The following is a 23615-nucleotide window of genomic DNA, read 5'->3' as shown; positions in this document are numbered from 1 at the left end:
TCAATGAACATTTGCAGGGAGTGGATCTTGGCCTCTTGCTGTTCTTCCAGCCTGATGAGAGAATGAAACACCATCCAAAAAAAAAAAAAAAAAGACAAATAAGAAGAGTGAGAATCAAGGGGGCATGTCCCTGAAAACTCACAGAACTAGTTACAGTGGCGGCACCCTCATTCTCCCTTGTTCTGCTGTCAGCTGGCCTTCATCTCTGTTGTTTCAGTCCTTGCCCAGTTGTTCTCAGGCAATCCTGTGGCTCAGCATATCTGAGATTGTATAGGTGGTCCTCCAATCACCCTCACCAATGTCCTCGCCAGTTTTTTTCCATGGTTAGCTGCAGGCCACTCTTGGCTGAAAAGGCCTCTGGCATCTCCCTGCTCTGTCAGCTGCAGCTGTTTCTCAGCTGCACCTCTCCAGGGCCAGAAATACTTCTTGTCGCGCTCCATCCACCAATCCAGAGGAAGCATGTACTGCAGAAGGATGTTGGCTTGCTCCTGGCTCTGGCTGGGCTTTCCTCCGCACTTCAGGTAAGTGTTCCCCACACAAGTTCCTCGGGGCTTGTCTTCTTCCCCAGTCTCTTCTGCTCACACAACCCTTCAGAGAATGGACTAGGAATGCCTATTCTACCTATGAGTATATGGTTACAGCTCTATCCCTTTGATCAGCAGCTACAGGAGAAGAGGGTTGAACCATGTAGAAAGTGATGGAGGAGTCAACTTCAGATTCCTGAGTTCTGGTGGGGCCCATGAGAGGTATGTGATCTGGGAAGATCCAAAATATCTGGGAGCAGAAATGCATTTTTGGGGGGAACTGTTTTTTTTTCCTCTATCCATGGAAGAAGGCATATAAAATTTTTCAATGGTAATCTCAAAGACTGTTCATTGCAGCAATACTTTTTTTTTTCCTCCTGGAAGGATTGTATTATTGCTTTCACTGTTTTACTTTTAATAATGTTTTTATGAATTAATAAAGGCTTTTTAACTCATTTGAAGAGGCATCAACAGTTTCCCTTAGTTTAGTTGATTCAAATATTGAATTGTATGTAATGCAAGTCCATAGAGCCCTACATGTAATTAAAACCATCAGTTCCGTATTAATGCAGCAGTAAAGATTATTAATTTTACAATTATCAAAGAATGCGGAACACTACAAAACAACTTACTAGTTTCACTGGACCAAATAAAACAATATATTGAAAATGAAACTCGTTGATACATCTGTTTCCACAATTGCTTCATGTGATCCTTGTCATATACTGTAACATTCTGAGTGGAATGTTTTACAGCACATATAGTTTCATATAACTGAAGTCCATGGGAGTTTTACCTGAAAAATGACTGCAGCATCATGCCCTCTGATTGTAATTATCACACAATTGCCTTATTGCAGTAAGTATAATAAAAATGAAGTATTGTATTCTTGTACATAGTTCATTTTTGTCCATAGCTATCACCACCATCCATGATTTACTTGTAAATACTGTTGCCTCTCAATCGTGTCCGTTAAAAAAAACAACCTTTCAGGTACTTTCTAAAGTAATTATTTCACTGTCTTAACTGATTGCAAAGAAAAAAAATATATTTTATGCACACATACCAGACATGCTTCATTTGACTTTAGGCATCAGGCAGTACAAGATTTCAAGAAAACGTTATACTCTAATGGTATACTTGATGTTGCATTACAATGGAATTCCCATGGAAGTGCACATATTATAACATCTACATTTGTACTAAATGAGCTCTTCATGGTTCATGTTACTGCAGTGAATACCAATGGGAAGAGCTACAGCATTAGCGATGATCTGCATAGATTGAACAACTTCATTTTCTCATACTCCTGATGGAATTATCTGGTTGAAGCAAATTATATGTCTGAATTGTGAGAATTACTTAGACTCTGGATATGTAACCTGAATATCATATAAATCAGTGATTTCCTCATACATTTTTCATATCTTTCTGTTTAATTACCAAGCCATAAATTGTTTTCAAGATTTGGATTATTATTGTAATTTTGCAAAAATACCAGGATTAGAGGTATAAGCAACCAAACATTTTAGACACTTGGAAACGGAAAAGGGAGCTGCATCAGCTGTTATGTAACTTCATGATTGAAATTAAATCACGCAAACTTACTTTGACCCTTCAGAAACCAGGTTCACTGCTTGAGCAGTTTTACTACATTGTATCGCTACAAAATAATGCAGATGTAACAACTGCATCATAATGTTTAGTAGGGAGAAGGTATTAAGTGGGGTGCCCCAGGGGTCTGTGCTGGGTCTGATATTATTAGAGCCTTCATTAATGAGTTGGATGATGGGATTGAGTGCACACTTCACAAATTTGTGATAACACCCAGTTAGATGGATTTGCAGACACTCTGGAGGGGAGGACTAGCTTCCAAAATGACATAGATAAATTGGAGAAATGGTCTACAATCAATGAGATAAAATTAAGCAAGAACAGATCCAAAGTCCTTTGCTTGGGACATAATAATTGAGTGCACAAATACAGACTGGGAAATGATTGGCTAGGCTGCAGTACTGCAGACAAGGACCTAGGGATCATAAGCTTAATATAAGCCAACATTGTGCTCTTGTTGCACAAAAGCCTTTTAATATTAAATTGTATTAACAGAAGCATCTCTTGTAATTTGAGGTAAGTAATTCTTCTGCTCTATTCAGTACAGTACTGGGAAGGCCTGGAGTACTGTGTTCTTTTTTGTGCCCCACACCTCAAGAAAGATGTAAACAGATTGGAAAGACTACAACCAGAGAGTGGCAAATGTGATTTCAGGTCTGGGGAATGAGATTTATGAAGAAAGGCTGAGAGAACTAGGGTTATTTAGTTTGGGGAAAAGAAGACGGACGGGGGATTTGTGAACCGTCTTCAAATACCTGAAATGAGATTATAAGGGGGCAGAGATAGACTTTTCTCTCTGGCTATCGGTAACAGGAATAAGAGCAATGGCCTCAAGGTACAGTAGAAGAAATTTAGGTTGAATATTAGGAAATACTGTCTGACTATAAGTGTAATTAAATACTAGAAGTGGCTGTCTATAGAAGTTGTAGGATCATCATCCTTGGAAATTTTCAAGTGCAGGTTAGACAGACACTTGACTGGAATGTTTTAATCATGCATAATCTCGCCTTGAGCATGGGGCTGAACTAAATTAACTTGTTTGGTCCCTTCCAGACCTACTTCCTTATGAGCTGATATATAAGCTCAAATTTATATCTTTGGCAGTGATAAAATTGTTACCCTCAGATGGTGAGACAGGTCTACTACATGCAAACTTTACTGAGACCTAACGCATCGTGGTTTTGCTCCCACTTACTACAGGGCTTGTCTACGTGTTCATTTCCTGCACAGTAAGTGGCTTTTATATCAGAATTTACATATGCAGACATTATAGCTCAGCAATGCTGTGTGGACTGACTTGGGACTAGATTTCATAGATTTCATAGACATTAGGGTAGGAAGGGACCTCGGAAGATCACCAATTCCAGCCCCCTGCCCCAGGGGCAGGAAGTCAGCTAGGGTCAAAGGACCCCAGCAAGATAAGTGCCCAAATGTTTCTTGAAAGTGTCCAGAGTAGGTACTTGCACCACCTCTGGAGGGAGTCTATTCCAGGCCTTGGGGCCTCAGGCAATAAAGAAGTTTTTCCTTATGTCCAGCCTAAAATGGTCTTAGAAAAGTTTGTGACCATTTGAGCTTGTCATCCCTTGGGGAGCTCTGGTGAACAGACGTTCCCGAAGATCCTGATGTACATCCCTTATATACATATAGGCTTCCACCAGGTCACCCCTGAGCCTGCGTTTTTCCAGGCTGAAGAGTCCCATGGCTCTCAGTCTCTCTTCATAAGGCCTGTTTTCTTGCCCTCTGATCATGCACGTGGCTCTCTTGTGGACTTTCTCAAGCTTCTCCACGTCCTTCTTGAATTGTGGATCCCAGATTTGGATGTAGTAATCCAGGTGTGGCCTCACCGAGGCTGAGTACAGTGGGAGGATGACATCCTGAGATTTACTTGAGGAGCATCTATGGATGCAAGCCAGAGTTTTGTTCACCTTACCAGCTGCAACAATGCATTGGTAGCTCATGTTCTTCTTGTGGTTGATCATGACCCCCAAGTCCCTTTTGGCCATGGTGCTAGCGAGTCTAGCACTGCTGAACCTATAAGCTTGATACAGGTTGTTTTCCCCCCCCCCCCCCCCGAGGTGGAGTACCTTGCATTTTTCTGTATTGAATGTCATTAGGTTTTTATCCACCCACTTTCTAAGCCTAACAAGGTCAGCCTGGATCATCAGCCTATCCTTGGGTGTGGATGCTCTACCCCAAAGTTTGGTGTCATTGGCAAACTTGGCCAGTCTGCTTCAGACACCAGTGTCCATATCATTAATAAAGATATTAAAGAGTATAGGCCCAAGGATGGAGCCTTGGGGGACCTCACTGGTCATGGAATGACTAAAGTCAGTCCACACAACCAGAGTTATAATGCAGTAAGGCATCTACACATGCCCCACAGTGCAGTAACTACCCAGGCGTAAATTTGCAGTAGTAAGGCATCTACACGTGTGCCTGTACTGCACAGCAATTTTCAGTTACTGCACAGTAACCTCAGTTACTGCACAATAACAGGGCACATGTAGATGCACCCACAATGTAAGAGCATGCACATGGACAGCTAAGGCACAGCAATCAGATGTGAGAAATAGATAAGGATGCTACAAATTGAATAAGTTGCTTGCATGTTGGTACCCACACATGCAGCCTACACAGTTGCAGTCCCTGCATTTGGTGAAGTGCAGGATTTACTCATTACCAAGGACCCTGGTTTTCTCTGATAAAAACAAAATTGCCAATTTTGGGGTTAGAAAAGTAACCCAAAATCTAAATTTTTCCATGATTAAAATGAAACACCACTATATATATATATATATATATATATATATATATTAGTGGATCCCCTAGCCCCTGTGCTGGCTCCCTGTCATGCAGTGAAGGCCCAGGGAGATGGACAGAGAGGTAGAAACACAGTAATGAGAGAGATCCTGGTTTTCTCTGGTTTATATATATGTCTAATATCACACACACACACACACACACATACAAACACATATTTTAAACCAGAGAAAATCAGAGTCCCTGCTCAACTCAGTGTTTCTAGGACACTGAGGCAGGACTGTGGCTAGCCATCCTCTCCCACATGTATATACACTGAGGGCAGCAGGTTTCAGCATCAAGATATTCTCATAGGCTGCATAATCTTCACTTAGAACAAAACTGATGAACATGAGGCATCCTCCCTTCCTAAACTCCCTATGGAGCCCTACAATTTTATGCTGTACCCATCTCAAATCAGTTGCTAAATGTCAAACTTTTCTAACTGTGCTTCAGTGTTATAATACAAAACCTAAAACATTCCCTTGATGGTCTACAACAAATGTGCCTAAGTAGTTTTTTGTATATGATGCCTATCAAATCATTTTTTATGTGTTTATTTATTTTTGGTGTAATAACATGGTACCCAAATGGTTCTTAAGCTTAAGCACTATTTTCAGTTTTCTGAATTGCAGCTCATTGGCTAGCCCAGTTTCTTATTTGTTTATTTCATGCTGTATCTCCTTGTGCTGTTTTTTATCATCCAAATGACCAATCCAAATAAACTAATTGGAAAGTTGCCTTTGACGTCTCCTTTCACACCATTTATGGAGCTCCGTGTGGTTTTTCATTTTCAGGGTCATTGGCTTTGACAACACTGCCGAATAAGTGGAATCATAAAAAGTCATAGATATGAGAAATGGAAAAGATGGATCTATCAAATCACCTCATGAATCTCATTGCCAATCCTGGATTGTTTCCTCCAAGATGTTAAGATGTTTTCTAGTGTTTTGCTCAGGTTAGTTACAATAGTCCAAAGTCAGTCAGTTACAACAACTTCCCCATGGAAGCTCTCTCACAGTTATAAACATTTCAATGTCAGAAAATGTTTCATAGTATTAATTTTTTTTTTTATTTGTTTCAGTCCCTTAGTCCTAATTGCACCTTCACTTACTACCCAGCACAATTAATCTTTCTCCTTGGGATTTATATTCTTCAAATATCTGTATTCTGCTACCATACTTCAGTCTTCTCCCAAACATTATTAACTCTTCTAATCTTTCCTCATAAATCATTCCTCCAGCCTTCTGATAATGTCTGTTGTTCTTTGAACTCCTTCTTAGTTGTCAGTCTGTTTTTGGGTTTGTTGTTTTTTTCTGGTAAGACAATGCTCAGAATAGAAAGCAGTGTTTTAGCCATGGTTACACTAATGAGATGGCTTACTTCCCTGACTGGAATGTATCCAGAAAGTAACACTGGCCCTTTTATACGGTAGATTCAGGTTTGAAATGCTGCCCACTATCAAGCCTAGTTCTCTTTCTTCCCAGTTTTCTCTCTGAATATTTTTGCTTTGCAGTTTTCATGCTGGGCAACTGTGTTTGAGAATAAATTATTACTATTTTTTTTTTCAAAGAGAATCTCGTATGTTATTTCTTGTCTGGGTTTCTAACCTGAGTCTTTTTTTTTTTTTTTCTTCTTATCCCTATCTTCACTGGCATTTACCATGCCTCCAAAATTATCTGACCTAAGGAAGGGTGCATGATGTCCAAAAAACTTATCCAACAGTTCTCCCAAATATACAGTTGGTATAATAAAAGAAAAAACCCTGCTTTCAAAATTAATACATTTGCTGTATTTTATCTTTTAAAAAAGGACTGCTACAGACTTTTCTGAAATGGTTCAGGAAATTTCAGAGGAGATACTCTGCAATATATCCATTTAAGGTACAATTAAGGAAGCAAGGAAGTGAGGGTAGTGACCCTTTGCTTACTCCCAATTTTAGGTTATTCCAGGGTTTAAAGTGATCCTTATCTTCATTTAGGTAGTTCTGAGGCCAAACTTACAGAGCCCTGGTAGGTTGTTGTTTGGGAGGGTTATGGGGAAAAGGCTCCAGAGTAGCTGCATGTGGGCTCAGCAAAGGACAGAAGCAGTAGTGGTGGGCAGGATCCCCTAGCCCCTGTGCTTGCTCCCTGTCCTGCAGGGAGTGCCCAGGGAGATGGACAGAGAGGTAGAACTGACCCCTGCACAGCACCACTAAATGTTGCAGGCCATCAACATGACCTTCATGGCCCCAGCCCCCCACAGCTTGCCCCCCTAACCCTGGCTCACAAAGAGACCCCCAAGATTCAGTCTTATGGTGGTTCAGTGTCTATGTTAAGAGAATCTTCCCTGCACTCAAACTTTTAGGGTCCTTTATGCTATTCTTGTTCTTATACTCAAGGTACAGGGTCTGGAATAAAATGAAGCACCCCATCCCAGACTGTCAATATCCACTATGCCAGTGATTCTCAACCAGGTTGCCATGGGACCCCGGGGTGCTTTGGGAGCTTTTCAAGGATGATGTGGGATTCCATCCAATGTTAACACTGAAGGTTTGCAACATGATTCCCAAGATAAGCCAAGAGATTTCAAATAGGAATCCACTGTGTTAAAAACATTCTCACTTGCTGTGCTTTTTCCAAGTTCTTTGCAACAGAAAAAGTGCTCTATTGTTTTTTCTGTAGTCAAAAAAATGATTGAAAACTAAGAGGTGGCATCTTCTGAGGATTGCCTTGACTTTAACAAGAGAAGCCTTAAGTCTAAAAGGGTTTAGAATAGAGTAACTGCACTGTGCATAGCCATCTGTGTTTAAAATACACACTTCATTTTATTTGCATACTTGTAAATCACTGTACATGTTTTTAATACCTTGATATACCATATTTAAAAATGAAGGAAAAATGATAGGGAAATAGGAAGAGTGGATGGCTCACTAGATGAATAAAGAAATCATTGTTATTATTTATTATTCTGTAGTTCACTAAAATGTGCCAGATGCATCACTATATAAATTAAGAACACAATAAAGAGGGAAAAAAACAGTAGGATAAGGGCAGGCTACAGTCATACCAGTAGGATTGTAAAGTTCCTCAGGCCAGCAGACTAGAACACAGATCTATTGTTTTTAAAGCATAAAGATTATTTGTATTCTTATACAAATATTGTATTCTTATACTGACATGATTTATAGAAATCACCACAGACATGTATTTTAGAAAGGCAATTTTTACTGAGGCCCCCGTCTAAAGCTAAATGAACTGAAGAGAAGATTTTCTATTGATCACAGTTGACCTTGGACCATGCTTTGACACTAAATCTCTCCCATATCAAAACCTTAAATTATTAAGTCATTACCATATGATATATTTATAATGAAAAATGTTAGTGCTATCAGTCCCATTTCCAGTGGGCAAATGTCTACAGCCCCAAATCTGCCAACAGGCATATTATACCAGCTGACAACACAAAGAATAACTGTTGGAGAATGTATACATGATAGAAACCTTTATACTGTGGCCTGTAACATGTTCCTTACATTACACTAACTTAGAAATATAGAATTACTCACTTTCAATGGGATTTATACTCCTAAGGCTGATCCAATTAAAATGCCTGCAACATCTCAAGTGTTCAGCATCCCACACTTTAAAATGGTAGTGGCAGAGGGGATCTTGGGGTCAAAACCCACACTGAAAAGAGCGGGGCAGCATACATGGAGGCAGCATGCGCCATCCAAAACCAGAGCCTAGCCATTCAAAGCTACTCTCCGGCTGCTGGCAAGACTTCCTGCCATGGCCGCAGCCCCAGGAGGACCTCAGAACTCTAGATAAAACTGCTGAGGATAACACAGATGCTGGTCCCAACCTTCCCTACCCCACCTGCAGTAACTGGCCACATGCTAGAGCATACATGGCATAGGCATTCCCCAGTGACAAGTAGCAGCAGCATAAGGTTTACCACTGCTACTTGTCCGTACAGAAACAATGTCTGTACTTGTCTGAATGCGGCCTTAGTGGGCAAACCCCAGATGAATCCATTTATATCTGTATGGACTTGTCCATCCATCTGCACATCACCAGAAATCAAAGGCCTCTATGTAATTCCCAGTACTGTGTGACCCTGAACAGACAGTTGATGTTGGTGGCATAACAGTGGAGATTGGAGTGCTAGCCTCAGGTGCTGACTGTGAAAAAGCACCAGAATACCTGCACTGGGAGTCTTTATTAGGGCAGGGGCAGCCCTACACTGCATAGACATAGGAACCAGGCAGCACAACCCTGTACCCAACAGTGTATCTAATAGTTGTGGGTGAGAGGGACAAGTGAACTGGTGCTCTGGTTCCCAGCCTTTTTGGAGGAGTTTTTGTCAGAGGCACATACAGCCCTACACCCAGTAGCATACCTGGGGTAGAGGAGGGTAAAAGGGGCACCCAGGGTGGCTCTTTAGGACTGATGCCATCTGAGCTGACACTGCTACAGTAGAAGCAATGGCAGCAGTATCAGCTTCCTTCAGTGTACAAAAAGCCCAAGACTTCCTTTCCCATCCTCCCACCCTGTCTACAAGGTCTACAGTGTTCAGCATCTAGCTCACCTCCTCCATGACCTGGGCAACTCTGGTTCATGTGAATGGAAGAAAGAGATTAACAGCTAGCAGCTAGCAATGGTAAAGTAGTTAATGGCCTTCCTGCTCATTATGGCAGCTAAGGAAAACCTGGATAAGCAGGAAATCAGAATTATACCAACTTAATCACCTAGAAAAAACACAACTGAGCTGATTTGCCAGCCTGCTTGGTACCCCAGCTCAGAAGTCTATATATATGCCACATATTCTTAATTTTAGGCATGTCTCATTGAAATTAGATTTCATGGCTGAGTGGTTTGATGTAGAAGAAGACAACTTAGAATATTTTATATACTTTGCACAAGTGGGGCATGTCCACACATGCAGGCACACGGACTTGCAGCAGCTCAAATAGAAGCGGCACAAATTTGTGCCGGGGATTTGAGCCTCATCTCATGTGCCTGAACATGCACTTTGATGTGGGGCAAGTTGTGCCACCTAGGGCAAACTGACCCTGCCCAGCTCCTCTTGGATCTTCAGCCAAGGGGAACTGAAGGCTGGGGCCAGCACCTGTGCTGACCCCAGCAGTATAAAAAGCTGTCCTGGTGAGCAGTTCAAAGCTACTTGCTCTCAGGATCTTCTGAGACCTGGCCAGTTGACATATGGGGACACTAGTCTCCTGTGCCAGCTGGACAGCTGCAAGAGCCCTGACCTACAGTGGACTCTGCTTCCTCTACCCACTGCAGCAGTCTGGCAATGGAAGCTGATGCCTAGCTGTGACCTGCTGCCACTTGTGACAGCATCTGCCCCCTTGGACCTGCAGCCCCATGTCTGCACATCTGCCAGACCTGGATGGGGACTGCACAGCCACCTGGGCTGTGGCATGGCCACTGTAGCATAACCATCTGCACCTCAGAGCCAGCTGTACTTGGGCTCTGGCTTTAAAGTTGGCCTTCTTGCAGCACTGCTGCCATGTGTCCTCCCTGCCCCACCATCTGGGCAGCTATCACCTGGAAGATGTCCTCAGTGTAGTCATAGAATCATAGACAGTTAGGTTTGGGAGGGACCTCAGGAGGACATCTAGTCCAACCACCTGCTCAAAGTAGGACCATCCCCAACTAGATCATCCCAGCCAAAACTTTGTTAAGTCAGGTTTTGAAAAACCCCAAGGATGGATCTTCCACCACCTCTCTCAGTAACCTGTTCCTGTGTTTTACTACCCTCCTAGTGAGAAAATTCTTCCTAATATCTGACCTAAACTTCCTTTACTGCAACTTGAGACCATTGCTCTTTGTTCTGTCATCTGCCACTACTGAGAATAGCCTAGCTTCATCCTCTTTTGAACCCCTCCTTCAGGTAGTTGAAGGCTGCTATTAAGTCTCCTCTCGGTCTCCTCTTCTCTAGACTAAATAAGCCCAGTGCCCTCAGTCTTTCCTGAGGAATCATGTGCTTCAGCCTCCTCACCATTTTGGTTGCCCTCCGCTGGACTCTCTCCAATTTGTCCACTTGTTTTTTTGTAGTGGGGGGCCCCAAACTGAACACAGTACTCCAGATGTGGCCTCACCAGTGCTGAATAGAGGGGAATAATTACTTCCCTTGTCCTACTGGCGACACACCTACCAGTGCAGCCCAGTATGCCATTAGCCTTCTTGTCAACAAGGGCACACTGCTGGCTCATGTTCAATTTATTGTCTTTAAGTGGTGCCTCGCTTTGAACAACCAAAGCATGTGCTCCTGGAGGTCAGCCACCTCATTTGCCTTCTAGCTGGATCCCTGGTGCTACCCCTGGGCAGGCTCCTCTGCCTGGTTCCTGCCACTTGCCTCAGTAGCAGAGATCCTGCCTGGGTCTGGCCTGAATCCTGCCACTTGCTTTAATAGCAGAGACCATGGTGTTCCCTGTTTAAAAAATGCAAATACTCTGACAAAAAATCCCAAATTCACTCTTTAAATTACCTAAAAATTAATGCTTTCCCATGATTAAAAGAAAATGCCACTCTTTTGCACATCTCTCTTAATGTCACCTTAAGTCCTCTTGCCATCTTCATGTAGCTTGGTCCTCAGGGCTTAGTTCATTTGACTGTGTCTGTCTGTCTCTCTGTCAATTATAATGCTCTTCAAGGGTGCCAGGAGCCCGGCACAGCAGGGAGGACAGAGGGAAGGGCCAGCTGAGGAAAAGTGAGAGCTGGGCTCCCAGCTACGGTGAGGCTACTTTCTTGATGACTTTGTCTTTTTGCAGTAACCTCACAGTAGCCAGGAGGCCAGCTCCCACTTTTCTTCAGCTGGCCCCTCCCTTTACCCTCCCCACCATGCCAGGCTCCCAGTATGGACAGACAGACACACAGACAGAAACACAGACAGTTGAGCTAAGCCCTTGAGAGAGAGAGAGAGAGAGAGAGAGAGAGAGAGAGAGAGAGAGAGAGAGAGAGAGATCAGTTGGGCATTGTTTTATTGATATATTTACAATTTTAAAGCAATTTAAACCCTACCAGTGCCTCTATCATAATAAGACAGACAAGGTTCCTTGGGTGAATTTGATATCTTTTATTAGACCAACCCAAATGGTTGGAGAATAGTTATTAAGCAAGCTTTCGGGTTCAAAAACCCTTCGTCAGGCTAAGGACGCTGCAGCAGTTGGTGTGTGCTCTTCCTGGATGGAATGAAAAGTAAACAAGCCAGGGGCTGGGCTGGGGAGTCAGTTGCCAGGCAGATTATAATGTATCAAAAATGCAATGTCTATGTTTAGTCCCTGATCTCTAGTATCCAGCAGGTTGATGAAATGGAGCTCATGGGCTCGTCTCTGGGATGTGTTGTATAAATTTCCCTTGAGGATCAGGACTGAGAGATTGGAGAGAGAGTGGCCCTCCTGTGAGAAATGTGCCCCCACCGGTAATTGGGTGTTTCTGTCTTTGATGGATTTCCGGTGTGCGTTCATTCTAGTGCGCAGTTGTCTGGTCTCTCCTACATATCTTCCATCAGGGCATTTGGTGCATTGGATGAGGTATACTACATTCCTGGAGGTGCAGCTGTAAGATCCTGGGATGCTGATGGCTCTGTTGTGGGGTGTAGTAATAGTGGAGGTGGTGGAGATGTGGGGGCAGGTTTTGCATTTCTTGTCATGGCATGGTCTGGATCCTTTTGGTGTGTTCTGGGGCTGAGGAAGTTTGCTTCTGGTGATGAGGTTGGCAAGGTTCAGTGCTTGTCTGAAGGCTAGGATGGGTGGCTCTGGGAAGATTTTTTTAAGAATAGGGTCTTTTTCTAATATGGGTTGCAATTTTTTGAGGATTTTCCGTATAGGTTCAAGGGATGGGTGATAGGTCATAACCAGCGGTGTGCGATTTGTGGGTGTTTTTCTTCTGTACTGCAGCAGTTCTTCACGTGGTATCCAGGTGGCTCTTTCAAACGTGCGATCTATTGGTGTATACATCCCACACCAGGATGGCATCCATGCCTGCCTTACATATCTACAGGAACAAGATTACAACCCAGAATACAGACCCAAAGATATCACTGAGCTTATACACTTCACCCTCACACACAACAATTTCACTTTTAATAATCAACACTTCCTCCAGACAATGGGAACAGCTATGGGCACTAAAATGGCCCCAGAGTATGCCAACCTTTTTATGAGCCACCTGGAAGAAGACTTCCTCAAGAACTGCACCATCAAACCCTTGCTGTACTTACGATATATCAATGACATCTTCATCATTTGGAGTGAGAATCGGGAATCTCTAATTGAGTTCCACCAGAAATTCAACAGTCACCATCCCTCCATCCGACTTTCTTTAGAATACTCCAGCACCAACATCCCCTTTTTAGACACAATGATCAGTATCCAGAAGGGTAAAATACAGACCACAATATACAAGAAACCCACAGACCAACACACATATCTGCACAAAACCAGCAATCACCCGAAACGCACCAAAAAAGCTGTGATATACAGCCAAGCCCTCAGATACCACCGCATCTGTACTGAAGAGAACACCCAGGATCGCCACCTCACCAATCTTAAAAAGGATTTCACCCAGCAAGGACACTCCTCCAGAGAGGTAGATCGCACGTTTGAAAGAACCACCTGGATACCACGTGAAGAACTGCTGCAGTACAGAAGAAAAACACCCACAAATCGCACACCGCTGGTTATGACATATCACCCATCCCTTGAACCTATACGGAAAATCCTCAAAAAATTGCAACCCATATTAGAAAAAGACCCTATTCTTAAAAAAATCTTCCCAGAGCCACCCATCCTAGCCTTCAGACAAGCACCGAACCTTGCCAACCTCATCACAAGAAGCAAACTTCCTCAGCCCCAGAACACACCAAAAGGATCCAGACCGTGCCATGACAAGAAATGCAAAACCTGCCCCCACATCTCCACCACCTCCACTATTACTGCACCCCACAACAGAGCCATCAGCATCCCAGGATCTTACAGCTGCACCTCCAGGAATGTAGTATACCTCATCCAATGCACCAAATGCCCTGATGGAAGATATGTAGGAGAGACCAGACAACAACTGCGCACCAGAATGAACGCACACCGGAAATCCATTAAAGACAGCGTCATGGTAGGGTCCTCGTGGAGGGCCGTGATCTCCTTGAGGCCCTCTCACCGCGCTACTCTGGCCCGAGGGCACCCTCCATTCTCGCCCGCCACGTCTTGATCGAATATGTAATAGGGAGGCTGCCTTGTGCTTCCTCGGGCCTGTCAGCTCCTGGACCCCTCGTGGGTCTCCCCGTACAATGGGCGCTACCCAAGAGCCCTAGCCTTATGGGCTATGCGTGGCTCCTACCAGCCCCTAATACCACGCCCCAAGCCTCGCAGATGTAATGGACGTTGTTCGGTCTGTACGCCCGCTTCCCGGGCCTCCTTTCTAATGTGGCCCACTCTAGGCTCCCTCTCTCATGCCCAGCCTCTGGCTGGGACTTCCGTCTTGCCCAGTCTGGGCCTCCCCTGCCAGTGTGGTTCCGCTCAGGGACTCTCTAGCGGGCCTCCGGTCCTATGGGCCAACCGCACGGATACCCTCCCTGACTCTGGCTCACCGCGCTGCTACTCCCTGTCTTCTCAGGGGCAACCGCAGTGCCCTGCCTTGGTCTGAGGGGTACTGCCGCACTAGCCTGCGGCCGGGCTCGCTATGCCCGTGTGCCCACACTGGGCTACTCAACAAAGCACAATGGCGTTCCCCCTCTCTGGGGCTCACCGCGCCCACACTGGGCTACTCAATAATACACAATGGCGTTCCCCCTCTCTGGGGCTTGCCGCGCCCACACTGGGCTACTCAGTAATACCGCCCCTTTCCTGGGGCCGGGGGCTATGTTCCCCCACACGCAATCCGGGGTCTCGGTCCCCGTCCGCAACCTACGGGTTGCGCCCGCGACCCACTGGCCGCGCTCCTCGCCGCCAGCTGCTTGCGCAGTGGCGTGCGAGCTGCGCCTTCCCTGGAGCTATGACAATAATGTGCCCTCGTGGCGCTAGGGCACCCCACACTCTCTGGGGTCCCTGTAATTGAGGCCTCCTCCAACCCCTACAGCCTCACCCAAGCCTCCGGGTGCAATAACACAATGCAAAACCACAAGCCCCTAGGCTGTAACACAAATGCAAGCTGCATGGCTAAACTCTAGTGCCCATCCTCTCAGGGCTATCATGAGCTGTACTTGCCACATCCTCACTCTCAGAGCTCCTGCCTCCCAGGCTGCTGGCAGAGAACTGCCAGCCTAGCCTCAGCCCTGAGCTTTATAAGGGCCAGGCCCTGCCCCCTACAGGCAGCTGGCTCCGCTTGGTTGCTCTGGCAACCCGCAGCTGCGCTCATTACCTGAGCCAGCCTCAGCTGGGCTCATCATGTCAGGCCAGGGCGCGCTCACTTGCTCCCTGGCAGTTTCTCCACTCTAGGAGCAGGGGCACCGAGGTGCCCTGCGACAGACAGAAACACCCAATTACCAGTGGGGGCACATTTCTCACAGGAGGGCCACTCTCTCTCCAATCTCTCAGTCCTGATCCTCAAGGGAAACTTACACAACACATCCCAGAGATGAGCCTATGAGCTCCATTTCATCAACCTGCTGGATACTAGAGATCAGGGACTAAACACAGACATTGGATTTTTGATACATTATAATCTGCCTGGCAACTGACTCCCCAACCCAGCCCCTGGCTTGTTTACTTTTCATTCCATCCGGGAAGAGCACGCAGCAACTGCTGCAGCTTCCTTAGCCTGACGAAGGGTTTTTGAACCCGAAAGCTTGCTTAATAACTATTCTCCAACCATTTGGGTTGGTCTAATAAAAGATCTCAAATTCACCCAAGGAACCTTGTCTGCCTATATCCTTAGACCAACACGGCTACAACCTAAACCCCTCTATCATAATAATACATTCTAAATATCTATATGCTGTAGTGTTTGATTTTGGTTTTTTTATTTAAAAAAAGTCAAAGCTCTCCCAGACCCCTTCACTAACCAGGATGTAGGGACAGTCCCTGCAGCTACAGCTCCTGCCAATGGCTCCCATTCTGTCTGCAGTTATGCATGCAGGGTGTGGGATGTGGAGAGGATGCAGGTTTTGCAGGAGGTGGGTGTGAAGGGGTGAGGGGTTCTTGGGTGGGTGTGTGGGGGTGTAAGCATAGGGTGGATGTGGGGTTTGTGGGTGGGTATGTGGGGCATGGCATAGATATGGGGTGTGTGGGTGGGTATGTCGGGGGATATGGAGTGTATGGAGGGTGGGGGGGTGTAGGAAGCATGAGGAGTGGTGAAGGTGCGGGGTTTGTGGGTGCATTTGTGTGGGGATTGAGGGGGCCATCACATGCCTGCCCACCCCCCACCCTCTGTGGCTCTGGCAGAAGCAGCCAGCTGGGCCATCAGGGCCATGGGCCTGGCTTGGCACAGCACTGCCTGATGCCAGATCTGCCTATGCTGTGCCTGCAGCCAGGCCCATGGGCATTACAGCTCAACTGGCTGCTGCCAGCACCACAGGGGGTGGGAGGGTGAGGGGAATGGGCCTGTGGCAGCCACCCCTCAGTCCCCCTCACAAATGTCACCCCCACAACCACCCCCACAAACCCAGTATGAACCACATATACCCCCCACAAACACCATACATCTACCCACAAACCCCACACTCCCCCACACCCCTATGACTCCCCACACACTCTACATCCCCCCCACTCACCCCACACCCACAATCCCCCCTCCCCCATTCCCACCATGTCCCTACTTACCTGGGACAGCACCTGGGGCTGGGTCATGTCACAGCCTTGTCCCCGTCCTGTTTGCCCTACACACTGAGGAAGCATGCTGGGGCAGCAGGAGCACCATGGAGATGCTTTGGCTAGATGCCAGAGCATCTCTCTGGAGGACCCAGTCTCCGGTTGCCTCAGGGCATGCTGCAGGACCATGCCCTGCACCTCTTTTCCACAGGAATTTTTTTGATACCTGGATTTCTAGCTATCAAATTTAGAGCTCCCACTGAAAATATACAGCACAGGGAACATTTTTCTGTTCCCAACGTGCCTCTTGCCACATCTCAGACTGATTTGAGATGCCGCAACAGGCATATGTGTACTCATCTGGATATGCCTTTAAGGTTTAAGGTCCAATTCAGGAAGTTACATCAGAAATCCTATTCACTATTGAGAATGGCAATGTAGTCCTGTAGGGCCAGGCCAACTCCCAGGATCTCAAAATTGAGCTGTTAGATGGGAGGGTGTGACACAATTGCACATGTACACTCGCAAAACTCACTAGGCACATACACACACTCTAGGCACATACACGCACACACTAAGTGCATGCACACACACTAGATGCATATACACACACTACCAATTCAGTCACATGCACATCCAAGATTACCAGTCTAAGCACATGCACACCTATCACCAATTCAAGCACCTACACACTATACACACCAAAAGTTAGACAAAAATCAATTGTCAGTACCTGCACACCCAATAAACATGCACAGATTACTAATTCATATACCATGCACATGATGATATATATAAATATATATATATTTGCCAGTTCACACACACTATACATTTACACATAGACACAGGTGAGTGCCTGACTTGGGTGATGTGGTGTGTATGGGTGTGCTTGGGGTACTTGGGGGACTTGGTGACTATGGGAGGAAGAATCAAGGGTCAAAGATTTCCAGAAGGAGGGGAAGGAGGGAGATGAATGGGGGTTAAGATGAAAAAGGGAAAAATAAGAGAGTGAAAGTGCCAGGGCTGGGATTAGAACCAGCCAACTGGAAGGGAAGCTGGAGTTCCTGAAGGTCAAGTGGCCCCAGGGTTACTTGGGGTCACCTGGTGCCAGCAAGGGAAAAAGCCCAGTGGCAGGGAGGAGTCAGCCAGCAAACTGAGAGGCAGAAAGCTAGGAGATAGCCAGGAAATCAAGGAGGAGGTTTGGGAGGTCAATAAGACAAAAACCCAATTTGGGGTTTCAAAATAACAAGTTTATTAAACAGACATCACACTACACAGCCCCACAAAGTTATTGGGTCCTTCACACATACAAACACAAGCACTCACATACACACCCACACAAAGGTAGCAGGAGAGAAAAAGGGGTGGTAGAGGGACGTAGGCACAGAGTCCAGGTCCTTTGCTTGGGGAAGGAAGGTGGGTGATAGCTCCCAATCCTGGGCTGTGAGTTGATCCTTGATGGCCAGTCAGGGTTTTCTCCAGCAAGACGTTGTCCAGAGGGGGTTGCCAGCAGAGCCTCTGGATGGATTGGTCGTGTGGTGTAGTACTCATGGACAGGGCATCCCACTGGGTCTGCCTCTTTTTATAGGGGCAGACCTTCTATGACCCTAGTGGCAGGGGCATGCCTAGGCAAGGGTCAGCCCTGGTGTACTGAGCATGTGCACTCCAGGCAAGGACATGCAGTCCCAGGTGTCTGTGTTGCAATAGTGAGTTGGCTGATCTCTGTAAGGTTTTTGTCTTTCAAATGCTGGGTTTCTGTTCTGTCCATGGGTGAGGTCCATGGTTCCTGAGTGAGTCAATGCAAGGCAATGGCCCGTCACTGAGCTGATGGTCCAGTTGTTGAGTTGATTATTCAGTAGAGGCCTGCTACCATTGTATCTCCATTCATTCAGGAACCAATTCACATGCAACTGGTTAGACATGAGTCATAGGTTACACCTGTGCAGAAAACACAAGTTGAGGCTTGACATACAAAATGGAAACTTGACATTACTTGACATTACTTACACTAACTTACACATATGGCCCTAAATAATATAGTATCAATTAAAAAAACAACAGTAAAATCAGTAAAACAGCAATCACAGAGTAAAAATCAATATAAACATAATAATTTTATAATATAAAATAGTGGATCAAAGGAGAGAGAAGAAAAAAAAACTTGCTACAAAAATGCTAAAGCTTATCGTATGTTTTAACTTGCTCATACTTATCTATAGGGAATAGAGAGGGAGAGAAAAAGTTAGAAATGGTTGGAGAAGGGGAGGGAATGCATTTTAAAATAAAATTAACAAAAAAGAAAAACTGGGGGTTTTGCTACAGCAGTCACTGTCGATAAGTATACAAAAATCTTGTCCAAGAATTGGTGTTGAAAGGATTAACACATTTTTTTCTGAGAGTAAAATAAAAACCACATTTAATTGTATTCGTGTCTACTTCTAAGTAGACATGGATTCAGGCCATGGACACATCAATGAAGTAAATTTGTGGGACAGTTTGACTTCCAATTTAAAAAATATCTCTAAAGGTGGCATACAAGCCATAGAAATGATGTAGCCCCAGCCAGCAGGGGCAGTTTTCTGATTCTTTCTTATTTCTCCTTTTCAATGTAGGGCTTACTTTTATACTTTCATATGGCCGCCTTGTTCGTGTGCAGGTGCCACAGTGCAATTTGCTCTATGTAGGTATATGCCTTTAGCTTCACCACTCCATTGATGTGTTTCTAGCCTAAGTAATTGCTCAACTGAATACAAGATGCAAGGGGTTGCTCTGTAGAGTTAGGCTGCCAAGCAGCCACCTTTTAGTTCAAACCTCCTTTGAGAAAGAATATTAGCTGAAAAAACTGTTGACAAGACTTGTTTCTTAGCTTGTACAAAGCTTATTTGAATTCCCTGTTAATCCCTGGCAATGGAGGTTTGGTTTGTTTCCTTTGTCAGGACATTGAAAAAAGCAGAAAGGATGCCCCTGTAACCTCGCAGCTGAAACTATGCCTATGAAAAGATATTCAGTTATTTTGAGTAAGATCCAAAAAATAGTGTACTAGTCAAGCAAGTTTTGAGACATGAGGGTATTGCTTATGATTCAGCTGCAGATTACCTGACATACTACAGTACCTTTAAATTAGTTCCCTGTTAGGTATCCTGATTAAGCAGATTTCCTGTTTTAGCAGGTCCCAACTGAGCACGTTATACTATGTTATTACCATTGCTCACAAAGATGCTAATAAGTTTGTCAGGCTTTGCAGCCAAATCAGCTGTCTTCTAGCTGCTAATTAGAACTAGGTGAATTGAGGGGGAGGGGGGAGAAGGGAACCTTTGGGTTTTGATTTCTGAAAACATTAAAGGGATCAAATTTTGCTGGTAGAAATATTTGCAGATACAGAATTTCAAAATCTTACAGGTGGCTTCTTAAATGAAGTTTTAAATTCATTTGAACAATATTTGTGCCAGAAATATTTTCTGTTCTTATCCAGATATGGAGCAGAAGCATGTAGTTCATCTGACCAATCACAACTAAAAAAGAGTCTGAACTTTGAATTATTAAACAGCATAGGAAAAAAACCCTTCCAAAATCAAAATCATAGAATAAATGTGCAGAAATTAAATCTTAAATATTCTTAAAGAATCATTTAAATTAATCACATATATTATTCTTTGTGAATTATTTGTCAGGTTTAACCTTTTCCACAAATACAATTATGTCTTGATATCAGTTCCTATTTAGTCAGTTACCAAGCAAAGATCTTTGCTACTTGTTTTTATACTATAGTAATAGAACATGTTAGCTATTTAGAAATGTCTGAGAATACAACCCTAATTAAGATAGCGTGCACTATGAAGCAAAGGTCCCTGCATATACTGTCTTAGTAGTTGTACATTTTAAAGTATTCAAAATAGTAGTTACAACTACAGCAGTATAGAACGCATGGTAATAAAAACTTCGGAGCTTACGAAATGTTATAAAAAAGCTTGTGGACGATTTCTACAAAATTCATGAATTATTTATGAAGTAGTGTGTGGAATTAGGTTTTCTGCCCCGTTTCCATTTAAATTACATGTCTCTAGGTCATCAATTTCATTTTTTTTTTCTGCTTATGAGTGATAACCTTTCACTTCTGCACTGGAAAGTAATAAACCTCAGGAGCAGTGTCAGATAAATGAACCCAAAGCATTTATAGTATACATGCAAGATATGCTCATTAATTAAACAGAGAAGAAGCAACTGTGAGTGTTCGCAGCTTCAAGGCAGCTGGAAATTTAAATGTTGACAATTTATGAGTCTTTATAAAATGTTCTATGTCACTTTTCTCTAATAAGTAAAGTTGAGTGAATGATTTTCAGCTAATTTTTTTTTTTTTTTTAGCAAATTCACTCCCTTTTTCTCTCTATAGATAAAATTAAAAAAAAAAAAAAGAGAGAGAGAATCAGTAGCAAGAGGATGAAAAGGTCATGCGTTACTCCCATCACATCATCACACAAGAAGAGACAGCCATGGAGTTTGTTTGCCTAATATGGTTATACTTCACTTAGCTTGTATGACAGAGCAATCATTTTCCATTTGAACTGCCTGGGTACACTTGAAAAAAATGGCTGAAGTGAAGGGGAACCACGTTAAAGACTTCTCTGCTGCTTTCTCTGGTGATAGCATTTATGGTTTCAGACCTACACCTCATCACAGATACTGTTCATATTTTTTCCTATTCTGTAGCAATTTTTTTTTTTTGTTGTACAAAATCTTAATTCCTCCATTTTTCTTTTACTTCCCTGATCATAGGGATTTTAGAACATGGCTATGAAGTGTGTCTATTGTACCTCAAGTGTGAATCCTCCCACAAATATTGGTTGATGTAGAGTATTTGTGACACTTCTGCTTTCCTCATTGTTCCTGTCAATGAAACCTCGCTGATGTGCACAGTAAGAGATCAAGTTCACTATTTAATCATTCATCATAGAAAGGATAAGCTTACTATTCATGCCAGTACATAGAAGGCATAAAGCCAGGGCTTTGCCTATTTGGGAATTTTATGCAGTCACCTAAAATTAGATGTGAATCAATCCATGTGTTGCTGTGGATGAAGCAAATAGGTTCTCTTCAGAAAAATACCCTGGAATGCTTCACACTTTTCTGAATCCTAATTATGTAGCTGAGATGATCATAGATTTCTGTGTGTGTAAATAGGTGTCATGTATAAGGTGCTGACCATTAAAAACAGAGTGGCCACTAGAGAGACAACCTAGTCCCTAGAGAGACAACCTAGTCCCAAATGTCATATGTTCTCATATTAAAGTTTCCTGTATTCATAAACTAAAGGAGACATAGCAATTTGGCCATGCTGTTAAGGGGAAAAAAAGGCCCTAGTGGAATGCTACTGTGCTATGGCTGATCCCCTGCCTCCTTGAAGAAGGCAATAAATACAGGGAACTTCATGGGGAATATTTTACTAAACACTAGAAAGCTCAGAGAAAGATTAAGCTGTAGTCTAGTAGATCTTAAGTTTTGCCGATTGTCAATGTCAGGATAGAGGTCTTGAAATGACGGGCACTGATATAAGGAGAGTTAGCTTTAATCTCCGATTCATTTTGGAAGACAGTTTGAAACCGGACTTAATTAAAACACAGGCCTCAAACTCCATTCTGAACATCTTGGTTGCTCATCCAGACAAGCACAGCGGTTCGGTACATGGCATCGCAGACTTGCCTGAGGCACCACATACCAGACATTCAGCTGTTCTCCACGCTGCAAGGGAGCAATGGGAGAGGGAGGTTTGACCCCTAGATATCCTGGGGTCTAAAAGCCTGTACAATAAAAAAAAGTAGAGCAGTGTATATGGGGGCAGGATGCACTGCTCAAAACAGTAGTCTGCCCGGCCAGAACCATGCTCCAGCTGCTGACCAGGCTCCAAGCCACAAGATCACCACTGCTGAAGCCCCAGGAGGCCCCCTGAACCCCAAGTATGGCTGCTGGGGATAGTCCAGTGCAGGCCTCAGCCTTCCCTACCCCACCCAGGGTAACCTGCCACACACCAGAGGGCACATGGCACAGGTTATCCCTGGGGACAACTAGCAGCAGCACAAGGTGTGTTGCTGCTTCTTGTCCCCAGAGAAACAAATGTCCACACTCATGTGGACACAGCCTTTGTGTTTACTTTGGAGCTTTTTCCCATGATGATATGCTGTTACACTCTGACTCCAGCTAGTAAGAAAGAAATATTAACAGAGTGCTTTGTACATACATATTCCTTGCCTTAATGGAAAAAAAAAAAAAACCCTCTTCCTCCCCCCCGCAAAAAAAGAAGCTATATTTGACATGTACATCATAGCTATGGCCACGCTTGTAGTTGAAACTGACCTTATGGTCCTTCTTAAGCCTCTATAGGCCTCTACTGGTTGACTAGGCAATACCCTATTTTTGTCCCTCAGCAGATGTCTAGCCTGTCATTGAGTGTCCTCCTGGGAAAGCTTGCTCATAACTGCTTTGGCTTGGCTTCTAGAGCAAAGGGGGAGCTCAGCTATTTGGAATTCCCTATACTTGGTCTCGTATAAATAGTCAAAAATGGCTTCTGGACACCAAGACAGTCTAGCAAGCTGTAGCTTATATTTCACAATTGAAAGAAGATCAGAATATGTAGCACTGCTTCCCAGAGAAGAAAGATGAATTATCTGACACAAAATTTGAACTCTCCAATTTCTAGTGAATTTTGCCAGAATTCAAAGAAATAAAGTAAGGCAAGGCAACATTAACCTACAGATGGGGAAAACAATATCAATATAAATGGATATATGAAATAGCTATTATTTAACTGGCAGCATACCTCCAATAATGGATATGTTGAAACTCTTGAAGGGGATAAAACAGTTCTTTATAAAGAAGATAACTCACATGGAAAAAAACATGTTTTTTCTTCATTATATATGATCACCAAAGTA

The sequence above is a fragment of the Alligator mississippiensis genome, chromosome 1 (genome assembly GCF_030867095.1).
Source record: "Alligator mississippiensis isolate rAllMis1 chromosome 1, rAllMis1, whole genome shotgun sequence".
Classification (NCBI taxonomy): domain Eukaryota; kingdom Metazoa; phylum Chordata; order Crocodylia; family Alligatoridae; genus Alligator; species Alligator mississippiensis.
Note: the sequence above shows the minus strand (reverse complement) of the source record.